The 14,386-nt window shown below is 40.4% G+C and overlaps 1 protein-coding gene across 1 annotated transcript in view; it reads left to right on the forward strand.

Annotated features, from left to right (window-relative positions):
• Positions 1–14,386, forward strand: part of PLG (plasminogen) — a 71,286-nt gene that overhangs the window by 11,341 nt on the left and 45,559 nt on the right. The gene's annotated exons all lie outside the window — the stretch shown is intronic.

The following is a 14,386-nucleotide window of genomic DNA, read 5'->3' on the forward strand; positions in this document are numbered from 1 at the left end:
CCTAGATGTATGTGACTTAGTCTTCTTAGTAGGCCAAGCAGCATTTTGATATTATAAATTATGGACAAATTGCTGATCTGTGTCCCTAGAGGGTGGGGTTCATTATTAGAATTTCCCTCCACAACGATAAAATCTCAGGCTCAGAACCACAACCAAAAAAACCTTATAGCACCTAGACATATAATAGTTACTTGATAAATGCTTGACCTAATGAATGAATTAACCTCTATGAGAATATCTCTACAGTATTTGTATTGGCTTACTTCATAAACCAGAGCTATGGCTGCTTAATGACACGGAGGCTGACAGTGAGGAATTGGGCTGAAGTTTGCTTTTATGAAAGCAACTCTACAAATGTCGTCCATCAATATTTCAGTAGACATAATCTCTACCAATTTATTTGAAAAATAGATTTCTCTCTCTTCGCCCTCTCCTTTCCCTCTCTCACCCCCTTTTCTCTGTCTCTCTCTCTCTCTGTCTTTCTGCCCCTATCTCTCTCTGTCTCTCTCTTCTCCCCCTCCCTTTCCTTCTCCCACCCCTTCCTCTCTTGTCTTGTCTTTTCTCTCTCTCTCCCTCCTTCCCCCTGTGTCTCTCTGTCTCTCTGCCCCTATCTTTCTCTGTCTCTATTTTCTTCCCTCCCCTCCAGAATACATGTTCCAGGCAAATTTTAGCTTACTACAAATAGGCAAATGAAACACAAATAGGGTAATTTATCAAAATAGCTTCTATGTTGGGAGTTTAGGTTTAAAGATTGAGCCCTGAACACCCAGGCAGGTATTTGCGAGAAGAATTCCACTGGACTGTCTTACCCAAAAGTAAAGGTCTAGATGTCAGGCTTTGCTGTTCTAAGTCAAGTGATGACAGAGAGGACTAGTGGTGGCCTGTCAGTGGCACTGAGCCAGAGCTGCCATCAGCTGTTGGCTATCCGATCTGGGGGCCCAAAAAAGAGAGGGAGAAAGAACACACATGGTCACTTTGGCTGCACTTGTGGTGTGGAGAGGGAGAAAGGAGGGGGAAAGGGAAACAGTGCCGCCTGCCCTTAGAGGAGAGAAAAAGTCAAAGTGGAGAGATGAGTGTTGTCTCCTGCCTCCTTCAGCAAGGAGAGAGGAAGAGAGAGCACCCACTATCTGACTAGTTTCTGTGTCTACAGATGCGCTCCATCTAATTTCTGAATAATGCTCCAGAAGTCAAGGTCACATATTATCATCACTAATAAGCATTTATTAAGTGTCTACTGTATACCAAACACAGTTTAGGCACTAGGGATACAAAGGCAAAAATCCAACAGCCCCTGCCTTTAAAGAGCATGCATTCTCAATGCCAGGCTGGGAAATAGCATTATCTGCATTCTGAAATTAATGCCAGATCACTCTCCAAGAAATGATCTGATAGAATTTAGAGCTGGCAAAGGACTTCAGATAATCTGCATGTGGTTTCTGGGATATCAGAGAAGTTGTTTGGGAGCTAGGACTAGGAGTAAGGAGAACTCAGGTGCTGGTTCAGGCTCTGCCACTGACTCATTGTGGGACCTTGGGCAAGTCCCTTCCCTCTTCCCAAGGCTTCCCTTTTCCCATTCTGTAAAATAGGAGAGTTGCACTAAGATGATGTGTAAGGACTCTTCCAGTCGAACATTCTGCATTCCCTCAAAGGTCATCTTCCTGCCAGCTTCTGACACAAGTACTTCTAGAAGATATTCACGCTCTGCTTCTAATGTAACTTCTCTATGTGCTTTCCAGTCTTCAAGGTCAGATTGGAAAATAGCACGATGTGCATTCTGAGCTTAATGCCAGATTTAGTCCAAGTATTGAGGTTTATGATAAGTCAGAAAGAACTGGCTGTATTTCACAGAGAAAAGTGTTTCCCTGATCCACTCTTCTTGTCCTCAGTATCGTCTTTCCAAGCATGATCTCCTCTGTCCTAGGATGCTTATTACATGTGTTTTATTAACCAGTCGGGGTGCATCTGGGATGTTGCGTCGTAATAGTCACCCTAAATGCGATCTTTTCCAAAAACTTTCATTTTTTCACCTTTCTTTTTTTTACTTTAATTTATTTATTTTTAGTTTTTGACATTCATTTCCACAAGAAAAACTTTCCTTTTGAAACAATTGGAAGGTAAAAAGTATTAATGATTCCAACAATGCTCCAGCACTGGATGTGGGAGTCAGAAGATATGACACCATGCCCAAAGTTTGCCACTCAGTATCTGTGACATTTTTTCACATGTAAAATGAAGGGGAAATTAAATGACTTGGCCAGGACCACACAGCTAGTAAGTGAGTGAGGTAAGATTTAAACTTAGATCTTCTTGACTCTGTCTGGCACTTTTCTCAGTAGGCTGATCAAAAGCGTAGTATATAGATTCATGAATTTGGAGTCAGGAAAACCTGTGTTCAAATTCAGATGCTTACTAGCAATGCAAGCCTGGACAAGTCACTTAACCTCCATAAAATGGATGATTGTTGTGAGGCTCAAATGAGAGAAAACTGTATACATGTATTCTGTGAACCTTAAAGCTCTATATAAATGTCACAGATTATTTTAATTATATGACCATAGGCAAGATTTACTAGATCTATATGTCAAATATATAGAAGTGTAGTTTGTATACTATGCATCTGAGTGGACTTTCTCAAGCCATAATGTTGCAATATGTGTTGAAGATGGAGGATATGCATGTTGCAGACATTGCCAAAGCATCATTGCTATTTTATAAAAATTTCTTCTAATTCCAATAACCATGGCGCAATTTTTACCCTTCAACAAGGGTATGGGAGGATGAAGGGATCATCGGTATAATATGGCAGTCTTCAATGCACTGTGGATTAGTGTAACTCTCCATGAGACTAGCCTTTGTATTTCATCATCAGTCTGCTTTGTATTGTAGACTGGTTTCACTACAAAGTTATTCCGTCTAATTTTGTTTGTTTCCTTCATTTATTTATTATTTATTGTTAACATTTTTGTTAAGTTTTGAGTTTCAAATTCTCTGCCTCCCACTCCTTCCCCCACCCACTGAAAAGGCAAGCAACATACATGTAAAATCATGCAAAACATATTTCCATATTAGCCATGTAGCAAAAAACAAAAACAAATGAAATAAAGTGAGAAAACTATACTTAAATTTGCACTCAGAGTTCATCAGCTCTCTCTCTGGAAGTGGATAGCATTTTTTCATCATGAGTCCTTTGAAATTGTCTTGGATCATTGTATTGATCAAATTAGCCAAGTCTTTCACAGCTGATCATCATTGCAACATTGCTGTTACTATGTACAATGTTCTCCTGGTTCTTCTTGTTTCACTTTGCATCAGTTTATATAGGTCTTGCCATGTTTTTCTGAAACTAACCCCCTTGTCATTTCTTACAGCACAATAGTACTCCTTTACAATCATATGCCACAACTTGCTCAGCCATTCCACAATTGATGGGTATTGCCTTGGTTTCCAATTTTTTGTCATTACAAAAAGAACTGCTGTAAATATTTTTTACATATAGGTCCTTTTCCTTTTTTCTTTGATTTTTTGTGGTATATATTGATTAAAGGGTATGCACAGACTTATAGTCCTTTGGGCATAGTTCCAAATTGTTCTCCGGAATGGTTGGACCAGTTCACTACTCCACCAACATTTCATTGGTGTTCCTATTTTCACTCTTCCCCTCTAGCATTCACTATTTCTGGTTGGTAAAAAGTTGTTTTAATTTGCATTTCTCTAATCAATAGTGATTTGGAGCATTTTTTCATATGACTATAGATAGCTTTGATTTATTCTCAAAACTGCTTGTTCATATCCTTTGGCAATTTATCAACTGGGGAATGGCTCTTATTTCTATAAATTTTATTCAATTCTCTATTAATTTGAGAAATCAGGGCTTTATCGGAGAAACTTGCTGTGAAATTTTTATATTACTTCATTTTCTACAGTACCTTTTAGCAAAATGTGGTTTCCCTGATTATCTCTTTTAAATAGGCATATCTTTGCTTTTGCTTTGTCTGGGATCATGATTGCCACACCTGCCGCTATTACTTCAACTGAAGCAAAATAATTTCTGTATCAAGTGTGTCTCATGTAAATAACATACTGTTGGATTCTGGTTTCTAATCCATTCTGCTATCTGCTTCTGTTTTATGGGTGATCTCATCCTATTCCCATTCCTAGTTATGATTATTAACTTTGTATTTCCTTTCATCCCATTTTCCTTTTTATTTTTTTTCTCTCTGTTTTTATCCTGTCCTTCCTCAAAAGTCTATTTTCCTTTTGACCACTGCTTTCTTTTATCTGCCCTCCTTTTTATCAACCCATCCTACCCCCCTTCCCCCAGCTTTCTCCTATCTCCTTCTCTTCCTAGTCCCCTACTAGATAAAACAGATTTTCTATACTCAACTGACTCTCTATCTCTGTCTCTCTCTGTCTCTGCCTCTCTTTCTCTGTCTCTCTGTCTCTGTCTCTGTCTGTCTTGACCTGGGGGCTCTAGAATTTGGCTATAATATTCCTGGGAGTTTTCATTTTGGGATCTCTTTCAGGAATTGATTGGTGGATTGCTTAAATTCCTATTTTACCTCTGGAGCTAAAATATTGGGGCAATTTTGTTTGATAATTTCTTGAAATATGATTTCTGTTTTTTGTTATGGCTTTCTAATAGTCCAATCATTTTAAAATTATTTCTTGTTGATCTATTTTCCAGGTCAGTTGTTTTTCTGATCGGATATTTCACATTATCTTCTATTTTCATTCTTTTTACTTACTTTGATTGTTTCTTGATGTCTCATGGAGTCATTAACTTCCACTTGCCCAGTTCTAATTTTTAGGGAATTATTTTCTTCCGTGAGGAGATTTTTTTCTTCAGTGACTTTTTGTACCTCCTTTTCCATTTGGCCTAGTTTGCTTTAAAAGGAGGCCTTTTCTTCAGTGAATTTTTGTGCCTCTTACCATTAGTCTAATTCTCTTTTTTTAAGATGTAATTTCCCTCAGTATTTTTTGTGCCTCCTTTTCCAAGCTGTTTATTCTCTTTTCATAATTTTCTTGCATTGCTCTCATTTCTCTCTCCACACCCCCTCCCCATTTTTCCTCTCCCATTCTTATCTCTTTTTTTAAGTCTTCCAGGAATTCAGTTGGGTTTGTGTCCAATGAGCATTTTTTTCCTTTGAGGCTTTACTTATAGTTGTTTTCACATTGTTGTCTTCTTCTGAGTTTGTGTCTTGGTCTTCCCTGCCACCATAATAACTTTTTGTGGTCAAGTTCTTTTTTTGTTGTTTGCTCATTTTTCTACCCTATTTTTTGACTTGACTTTTGGTTGAAGTTAGGCTCTGTTCACCTGGGGATGGAGAAGCACTATCCCATGCTTCAGGATTTTTCATGCTGCTATTTTCAGAGGTAGTTCTGGGGTCTGCAAGTTTTCAGTTTTTCCAAGGTGGAGTCATCCAGAAAGAGGTGTGGCCCCTGCTGTTCTACTCTGTGCTTTGTTCTTTACCCAGGAAGGGCCCTTGCTTTCCTGCTTCACCAAGTACTAGTGCTCCTCTTGGCCCTAGAACTGGGACCAGGTCCCCCATTCTCCTGTAGTCACAAGTACTTGCACTCCTCTTGGCCCTGGGACTGGGACCAGGCCCTTTGCTCCCTTGTGACTGATTGTAAGTGCTCCTCTCCATTCTGGAACTGTGACCCAGAACTGTGTTTGGGCAATAGAATTGCCAATCAGTGCCAGCAAAGGGCACTGACCAGTTATCCAACCCCCTTACCGTCTCTAGGCTTAGAGTTCCCAATGCTGCTGCAGCTGCTTTTGCTGACATCGGGGATGTGCACTCTGGACAGGGGTCCACCCTAGTGTCACAGACCTCTTCTGTTGACCTCCTAAATTTTCTTAGGCCAGAGAAATATCTTACCCTGACTTTGTTGGCTCTGCTGCTTCAAAATTTGATTTGAGGAGTTATTTTAAAATTATTTGGAGGGAAATGTTGACAGAGTTCAGCTGTCTTGCTGTTTCTGCTCTATGAGGAAACTGAGGCAAACAGGGTTAAGTGACTTTGCCCAGGGTCACCCACCTGGTAAATGTCTGAGGCCAGATTGAAACTCAGGAAGATGAGTTTTCCTAACTCATATCCACTGTGCCACCTAGCTTCCCCTACACCATGCTGCCTTTCTCAAAACCACACCTTGACAAATAGAACTCATTTTCCCCTCTATCAGGATAAACGGTTAAATGATTTGCCCAGGGTCACACAGCTAGCAAGTGTCTGAGGCCAGATTTGAACTCATAAAGAAAAGTCTTCCTGACTCCAGTCCTAGTACTCCATCCACTATGCCACCTAGTTGCTCATCACATGTCAACCACTCTGGTTCAGGGCCTAATCATCTATCGTCTGGATTATAGCAAATAGCCCCTTGCTGCTGGTCTCTCCCCTTCCCGATCCATGTCTCCCATATAGCCACTAAATTAATATTCCTAATTCAGAAAGGTCTGCTAATACGATTCACCCTCTCAAAAAGCTTTAGTGACTTCCACTTCCTCCTAGCTCTTAAAGCCCTTCACAGCCTTACTTCAGTTTATTATTACAGACGAATTCTTCTTTCACACTCTATATTCCAGCCAAACAGGCCTACCAACTGCATATATTCCATTTTCCATCTCTATACTGTTGCCTGTAAAGTTCTCCCTCCTTATCTCTGCCTCTTGGGATCTCTAGCTCCCTTTGAGGCTCAATTTAAATGTTACATCAACATGATCTTTTTCTTGATACTCCCTTGTTGTTAATGCTCCCCTCACCTAGTTAACTTTGAATTTACTTTATATGTAAGTACTCGTATGTTTTCTGGTAGCTAGGTGGTATAGTGGATAAAACGCTGGGCTTAGAGTCAGGAAGACATCTTCGTGAGTTCAAATCCAACCTCAGACACGTGCTGGCTGTGTGAATCTGAGCAGCTCACTTCACCCTATTGATCTCAGTTTCCTCATCTGGAAAATGAGCTGGAGAAGGCAATGACAAACCACTCCAGCATCTTTGCTAAGAAAATCCCAAATGGGGTCATGAAGACTGGAAAACTACTAAATATTTACGTATTTGGGTACACTGTTTCTCTCTTCCAGGTAGAATGTAATCTCCTTGAAGGCAAGTGCCTTTTTTACTTTAGTTTTTGCTCCTGTCATCTATAACAATTCAGAATGGGTGGGATGACTGAACTTGAAGAGTAGTCAGTTGTTAACGGTTTAATGTCCATGTGGTGGGAAGTGTCTAGTAGAATACTGTGCTAGCCTTGCGTTGTGTGACACTTTTATCAATATCTTGAATAAACGCATAGATGGCATGCTTTTCAAATTTCCACATAACAAAACTGGGAGGAATAGCTAATACACTAGATGAGACAATCTGGATACAGAAAGCCCTTGAAAGGCTCAAACACATTGGTCTGAACCTGGTTAGACAAAATTTAGTCAGAATAAATGTCAAGTCTTACACTTGGGTACAAAGCATCAATTTCAAAAGTATAAGATGGAGGAAGATAAGGCATGCTTCTATAGAAATTATTCTGAAAAAGATCTGCGGTGGGGGTAGGAGGTGGGAATCATAAGTTCAATATGAGTCTGCAGGTTTGTGAGGTAACTAGAAAACTGAATGCAGTGTTGGGCTATGTTGAGAAGCATCAGTTCCAGGAAAAGGAAGATGACAGCCCCACTGAACTATGCTTTAGTCGGCCTCTGTATGGACCATCAAGTTCAGTTTCGGGCTTTACAGATTAAGCAGGACAACCTAAAGGGGTCTTAAGCCTGTGTCATCTGAAGCTTGGTTCAAAGAATTAGACATAACTGTCTTGAAGAAGGGGCCATGAGTCCTCAATTCAAGTATTTGAAAGACTTTCGTGTGGAGGAGGGATTAGATGTATTTCATCTGACCCTGAGAGCAGTGGGTGCAGTTTCAGTGGGTACAGTTTCAGCAGTAACAGTGGGTGGAAGTTTCAAAGAACTGTCTAAAAGTGGAGCAGGCTGCTTTGAGGAGTGGAATCTCTCCTTGGAGGAATTCAGACAGAGGCTGGTTTTCTTGTAAGTCAGTTATAATTCCTTTCCTATAGGGATTGATCAGATGGCTGTCTAGATATCTTCCAACTCTCAAATTCTGTATTGTGATCCTGTACTGCCTGGCACATAACGGGCACTCTAAAAATGACTGTTAAATTAGATCAAATGCCCAGTAGTCTTTGGCAGAGAATCTATTTCAGTCAACATGTGATACTACTCAATTCATTGGAAATTGCTCCCCCATCTCTGAGTAATTCTTATTGTATATACCAGGAAGGTGTCATGGTAAAGTAGAAAGGTCTCCAGGATTGCAGTCTGAAGACCTGACTTCTCATCCTTGTTCTGATACTCACTGGCTATGCCACCGTGGAAAAGGCATTTCCTCTCTCAGACTCAGTCTCTTCAAAGATATTAATCTTCGTGCTCTCTAGGTACTCCACAGGGTTGTGATGGAGACAGACAACACTTTGGAAAACTGAGTACAATCTGAGATATTATTGTACCAGTCCTGCTGCCAGCTTTATGATGACCTCAGTGTTCTTTGACCAGATGGTGGCACAGTGGCTAGAATGGGAGTCTGGAGTCGGGAAGATCACATGCTTTGTTATTATTCAGTCGTTTTGCGGTTGTGTCCAATTCTTGGTGATCCCATTGGAGGTTTTCTTGGCAAAGATACTAGAGTGGTTTTGCCATTTCCTCTCCAGCTTCTTTTACAGATGAAGAAACTGAAGAAAACAGGGTTAAGTGACTTGCCCAGGGTGACACAATTAGTAAGTGTCTGAGGTCAGATTTGAACTCAGGAAGATGAATCACAGATCCAGCCTCAGACAATTAATAACTGCGTGACCTTGGGCAAACCACTCCATTATCTTTGCCTCAGTTTCCTCAACTGTTAAATCGGGATAATAACAGCACTTACCTGTTAGGGTTTCCACGAGAATTAAATGAGATAATGACTATAAAGTGCTTAGCATGTTATACGTACCACATGAACATTTTTAAAAATGAGATAACAATTATAAAGTGCATACACAGCACAGTGTGTGGCACACAGTAAGCACTGTATAAATGACAGCCTTTATTAGTAGTAGTATTAGCATTAGTAGTAGTAGTCGTAGTAGTAGGTCCCTTCCTGCTTTAAATCCATTATCTTATGATCGCTTCCTAGGGAGTATGGTAAACAGTTGTACATTCTGAACTCTGACAATTATAATGAATCCTCTGATGAAAGAGAATTGTCATAATCTAATAACTTCACATGAGGCTTTATAGATTGCTGTTTTCTAGTTTTTTTCATATACTACTTCTAAATTTGTTATATGACGTCTTTAGAAGGTAAGGGTAGATTCCCTTTTCTACTGGTCAAGACTGGCAAGCGGGTGGATTATGTTATATTACAGGGTTAAGGCCTCAGATGTGTGTGCCTCTGGGCAAGTCACTTGGCCCTATTTGCCTCAGTTTCCTCATCTGTAAAATGGTAAACCACTCTAGTATCTTTGCCAAAAAAATCCCAAATGGGGCCATGAAGAGTCAAATACAACTGAAATGACTGAACAACAAGCTGTATACAAGAGAGGGTAGTAGGTCCCTGAAATAAGTTTGCTTCTTTAATAATGAAGAGGGAAGAGGAAGAAAAGAAAGACAGGTGGGTAGGGCATCAGTCAGTGTAGGGCTCAAGCTAAAATTATTGGGAAGTTCCAGTGTCTATGACACACCAGTGAAGTGTCTGGGATGTGCTGGTGTGTCCTGGCACTAGCTACATAATACCAGTTTAGATCATGAGTCATCCTTCAGGATCTCTGACAAACAATGACATAATTTACAAGATGCCACTGTACAGAGCTTCATTCCAATTCAAGACGTCTTCCAGGAGGAAGACTGTTCAGTGAGTGAAGCACAGTGCTGGTAATTAGAAGTTAAAAGCCAGACCCACTCTAGGATGTGAATCCCAAGTGAACCAGAGGCCCCAGGAGGACACAAAGGGAGGTGATAGGGTGGGAAGGGAGGTGGGGTGGAGCAGAGCCAGTAGTGGGGAGTGGAAAGCTGCCAGCTGTGTGGGCTGGCTGATAAGTACTTTCATCTGAACAAGCAAGGCCATGTCCTAGAGTCAAGCAGTGGGATGGGAGTTGTGGGGTTCAAATTGTTAGAGTCAAAGGTCAGATCCAAGAAAGAAGGCTGGGGTAGCAGATTTGAGTAAGCCAGACTAACTACTTTAAGTTTCTTTACCATAAAAGGCAAGTAGATGTGACTGAATTTATCTGGAAGTGAATACATTTTGATTATGTTGAGTGCGCCTTGGTCTTCTAGGCCTTGCCTTCTGACCTAGCCCAGAACCTGACATGTTCAGGGCAGCATAAAATCGTTTGCGATCAGATCTTGGGTAACCATCTCTGCTGACCCACCTGTTGAAATCTCCATAATTAGACATTGCTACTGGTATACTGAGATGAATGGGATCATAGATCACAGATTTAGAGCTACAAGAAGTCCTAGAAGCCATCTAATCTAACCCTCTTGTTTAGTATTTGGGGAAACAGGCCCACAGAGGTTGAGTAGCATTTGGATTCAGGCCCTCTGACTCTAAACACAGTGCTCTTTCCTCTGGGATACTGCCTCTTTATGGTACCTCAACACGCAGATGTCCCCGAATTCTTGAAGGATATGCTAGAGAAGCATAAAATCTGCCAGGCTCTACCAGGCTAGAAAGCTTTCAAGTAGAGGCCTAGTAAGAGATTGTGTGTCTATTCTGGAAAGATCAGCCTACCTAAATTTGGATGGACTCATCCCTAGAAGATTGTGTTCAGTCATTTTCAGTTGTGTCAGATTCTTTATGACCCCATTCAGTTTTTTTGGCAAAGATAATGGAGTGGTTTGCCATTTCCTTCTTCAGCTCATTTACACATGAGGAAACTGAGGCAAACAGGGTGAAGTGACTTACCCAGAGTCAACAAGCTAGTAAGTGTCTGATGTTAGATTTGAACTCAGGAAGATGAGTTTTCCTGACTCCAGGTCTGGTGCACTATCCACTGTGCCACCTAGCTGCCTACCCTGGAAGACTGGCCCCTAGTTGAATGGATTTCTTTAAAAAAGATTGTTTTTGGCATTGGTGAAGGTGCTTTACACCAGTATGATCATGGAATTAGGAACCTTTTGAAATAAAATATCTCAAGTTCCTGCAGATTTGTCTGCTTTCTCATACATGTTTAGTAGCCCTGTTTCTTCCCCATATATGGTAGAAGAAAGAGAAATAAGGACAGGAGAGAGTCAACCCGATAGAATGGCAAGTTTCTAGAATTTCCTTTGGTGTATCTCTCTGTCTGGCAGCTAGGTGGCACAGTGGATAGAGCACCAGGCCTGGAGTCAGGAAGAATCATCTTCATGAGTTCAAATCCAGCCTCAGACACTTACCAGCTGGGTCACCCTGGGTAAATCACTTAACCCTGTCTGCCTCAGTTTCTTCACCTGTAAAATGAGCTGGAGAAGGAAATGGCAAACCACTCTAGAATCTCTGCCAAGAAAACCTCAAATGGGTCATGAAGAGATGAACACAACTGAAAAATGACTGAACAAACCTCCTTGTCTAACCCCCTCTTTGGACCACTTCATAATATGTATTTACTCTTTTACTGCAACACATTCTATCTTTCCAAGCTGACTCAAAGTTGCTATCATTCATAGGTCTTTTGTGCTCTTTCATTTCAATGTCATATTTCACAAGTGTTTAAAGATGATCAATGATCATGACTGTCTAATTTCATATGCTTAGTGCCGGTTGTTGGTAAGATCATCAGTACTGGAACAAACCAGAACCAGAACCAGAAACAAACCCAAACCAAAAATTTAGGAACCAATGAGGGTTTATTGAATTTGCCAGCAAGGGAGTCCAACCCTCAGGGACAGAGACTTCTGAAAGGACAAAAGGACAAAGCTTATCTAGGTTTCAATTTAGTCAGGAGGTGAGTTGGGTATGGGGTACCTTAGGATTGGATGAGGTCTGTTGCTGGGAACTTGCAGAATAGAAATAGGGGACGTGGTATCTCCTAATTGGACAGGCCTGTTTTTTGGGGTCTAGTAGCAGGAAAGGCCCTTGTATAGGTTAGCTGTCTTATAACCCTGCCCTGATAGATAGGACTGTCCTTGCTGCTCCAGCAGAAAAGAAGGTTGAAAACTGGGTTGGAGCTGAAATGCAAAAAGGGTCAGGGGCAACACAGAGGAACCAAAGACAACATGAGGTTGTTTTAGCTTTCTCTACTGCCCACACTAGCACAGCACATCATTCAAGGGATCTTGTGTTATATCAGCAAATTGCTAGTCACAGTAAACCACAAGTAGGCTTCCTACTAGATTTTCAGGGAAACACCGCACTGTTACCCTTCATTGTCAGATCCCACTTGAGCAAATATCTTGTTATTGTTAAGTAATCTTTCAGTTGTGTCCAACTCTCCATGACCTCATTAGAGGTTTTCTTGGCAGAGAGACTGGAGTGGTTTGCCACTTCCTTCTCCAGCTCATTTTACAGAAGAGGAAACTGAGGTAAACAGGGTTTAGTGACTTGCCTAGGGTCACACAGCTAGTAAGTGTCTAAGGCCAGATTTGAACTTGGGAAGATGAGTCTTCCTGACTCCAGGCCTGGTGCTCTATGCACTATGGAACCACCTAGCAGCCCACAAACATTTTTATGCTGCTGCTTTTTGCTTCATATCATACCTATCTCTGCATAGGTCACATTCCTGTACCAGACTGTAGATCTAACTATGAGAATAGAAAATGTCTTACTCTGTCCACTAGCAGAGTAGCATAAGCTGCTCTCGGCAAGTGTTTAGTGAATGTTATTAAGTTGAACCAAAGGAACTTCCCTGTTACTAGAAGATAAAGACTTAGGTTAGAAAAGTAGGTAATCTCCACCATAGAATGATTTGGAAGGTTTACATACCAACAAATACGTCCCAAGGCTGAACTTCCCTAGAAATCCTATCCCTTGAGTTACTCCTATGAGTTAGACTTTACTAAGCCCCTGTTTACATTCAATTAAGTTAACTTAGGAAGGATAAGACATTAAGCCATTATTCTCCATTACTTTATTATCACAGATTAGCTTAATAAATTATTCTGCAGAATTTGGGGAGGGGTAATGGAAGGGGTAGAAAGAGAGAGCAAGAGAAAGGTCTGGATCATGAAGTATTAACAGAGAGGGCAGGTTTGGATGGGATGATGGAGTAGAAGGTCCCAACCAGGAGCATTATAAAGACACCAGGTGGCTAGGAGATGAAGGATTGGGTGGAAATGATTGAGTGATGGAGGATGAGGAAGGAAAGGAAGCCCAAAGGCAAACCTCTTAATTTTCAATTTTTCCTATCCTGGAAACTCAATAAATGATGTTGGCTGTATCTGCCTTCATCAGTAAGTATTTATTGAGCATCTGTGTTTTGATTTATTTTTATTTTTTTACTGAATAAAAATTATTTTTTCTCCCCCCACCACTCCTATTAGGAGAAAAAAGACAAAATCTTTGTAACAAATATGTATAGTCAAACAAAGACAATTCCCACATTAGCTGTATCCAAAAAATACATCTCTCAATCTGCACTCCAAATCTATCACTTCTCTATCAGGAGGTAGGTAGAATTCTTAGTCATTGGTTCTCTGAAATTTGTAGTTGATCCTTGCAATAAGCAAAGTTCTTAAGTCTTTCAAAGTTGTTTGTCTTTGTAATATTGTTGTTATAGTATAAACTGTTCTGATTTTGCTCACTTCACTTTCCATCAGTTCACATACATCTTTCCCGGTCTCTCTAATACTGATACAGTCACTTTCCTCATAAAGTACAATGTTATTTCACTACATTCACATGCCACAACTGGTTCAACCATTTCCCAATTGATAAACACCCCTTAGTTTCCTGTTATAAATATTTTTGTACATATGGGTCCCTATCCTCTTTCGGTGATCTCCTTGGGAAATAGGCCTATCAGTGGTATAACTGGATCAAAGGATACGCACAATTTAGTAACTTTTGAGGCACTGTTCCATATTGCTTTCCAGAATGGCTGGACCAACTTACAGCTCCATCAACAATGCATTCTTATAGCTCCTTCAGTATTTGTCATTTTCCTTTCCTGTCAACTTCACCAATTTGCTGGGTGTGAGATAAAACCTCAGAGTTACTTTATTTGCATTACTTTAAATATTAGTGAGTTGGAGCATTTTTAAAGATAATTCTTAGCAGCTAAGCTTTTCTTTAAATTAGAAAACTACTCATTCATATGCTTTGACCATTTATCAGTTGAGAAATGGCTCTTATTCTTATAAATTTGAATTAATTTGTATCACTTGAAAATGAAACCCTTATCAGAAAAACTTCCTGACAAGATTTTTTTC

The sequence above is a fragment of the Trichosurus vulpecula genome, chromosome 7 (assembly GCF_011100635.1).
Source record: "Trichosurus vulpecula isolate mTriVul1 chromosome 7, mTriVul1.pri, whole genome shotgun sequence".
NCBI classification, from domain to species: Eukaryota; Metazoa; Chordata; class Mammalia; order Diprotodontia; family Phalangeridae; genus Trichosurus; species Trichosurus vulpecula.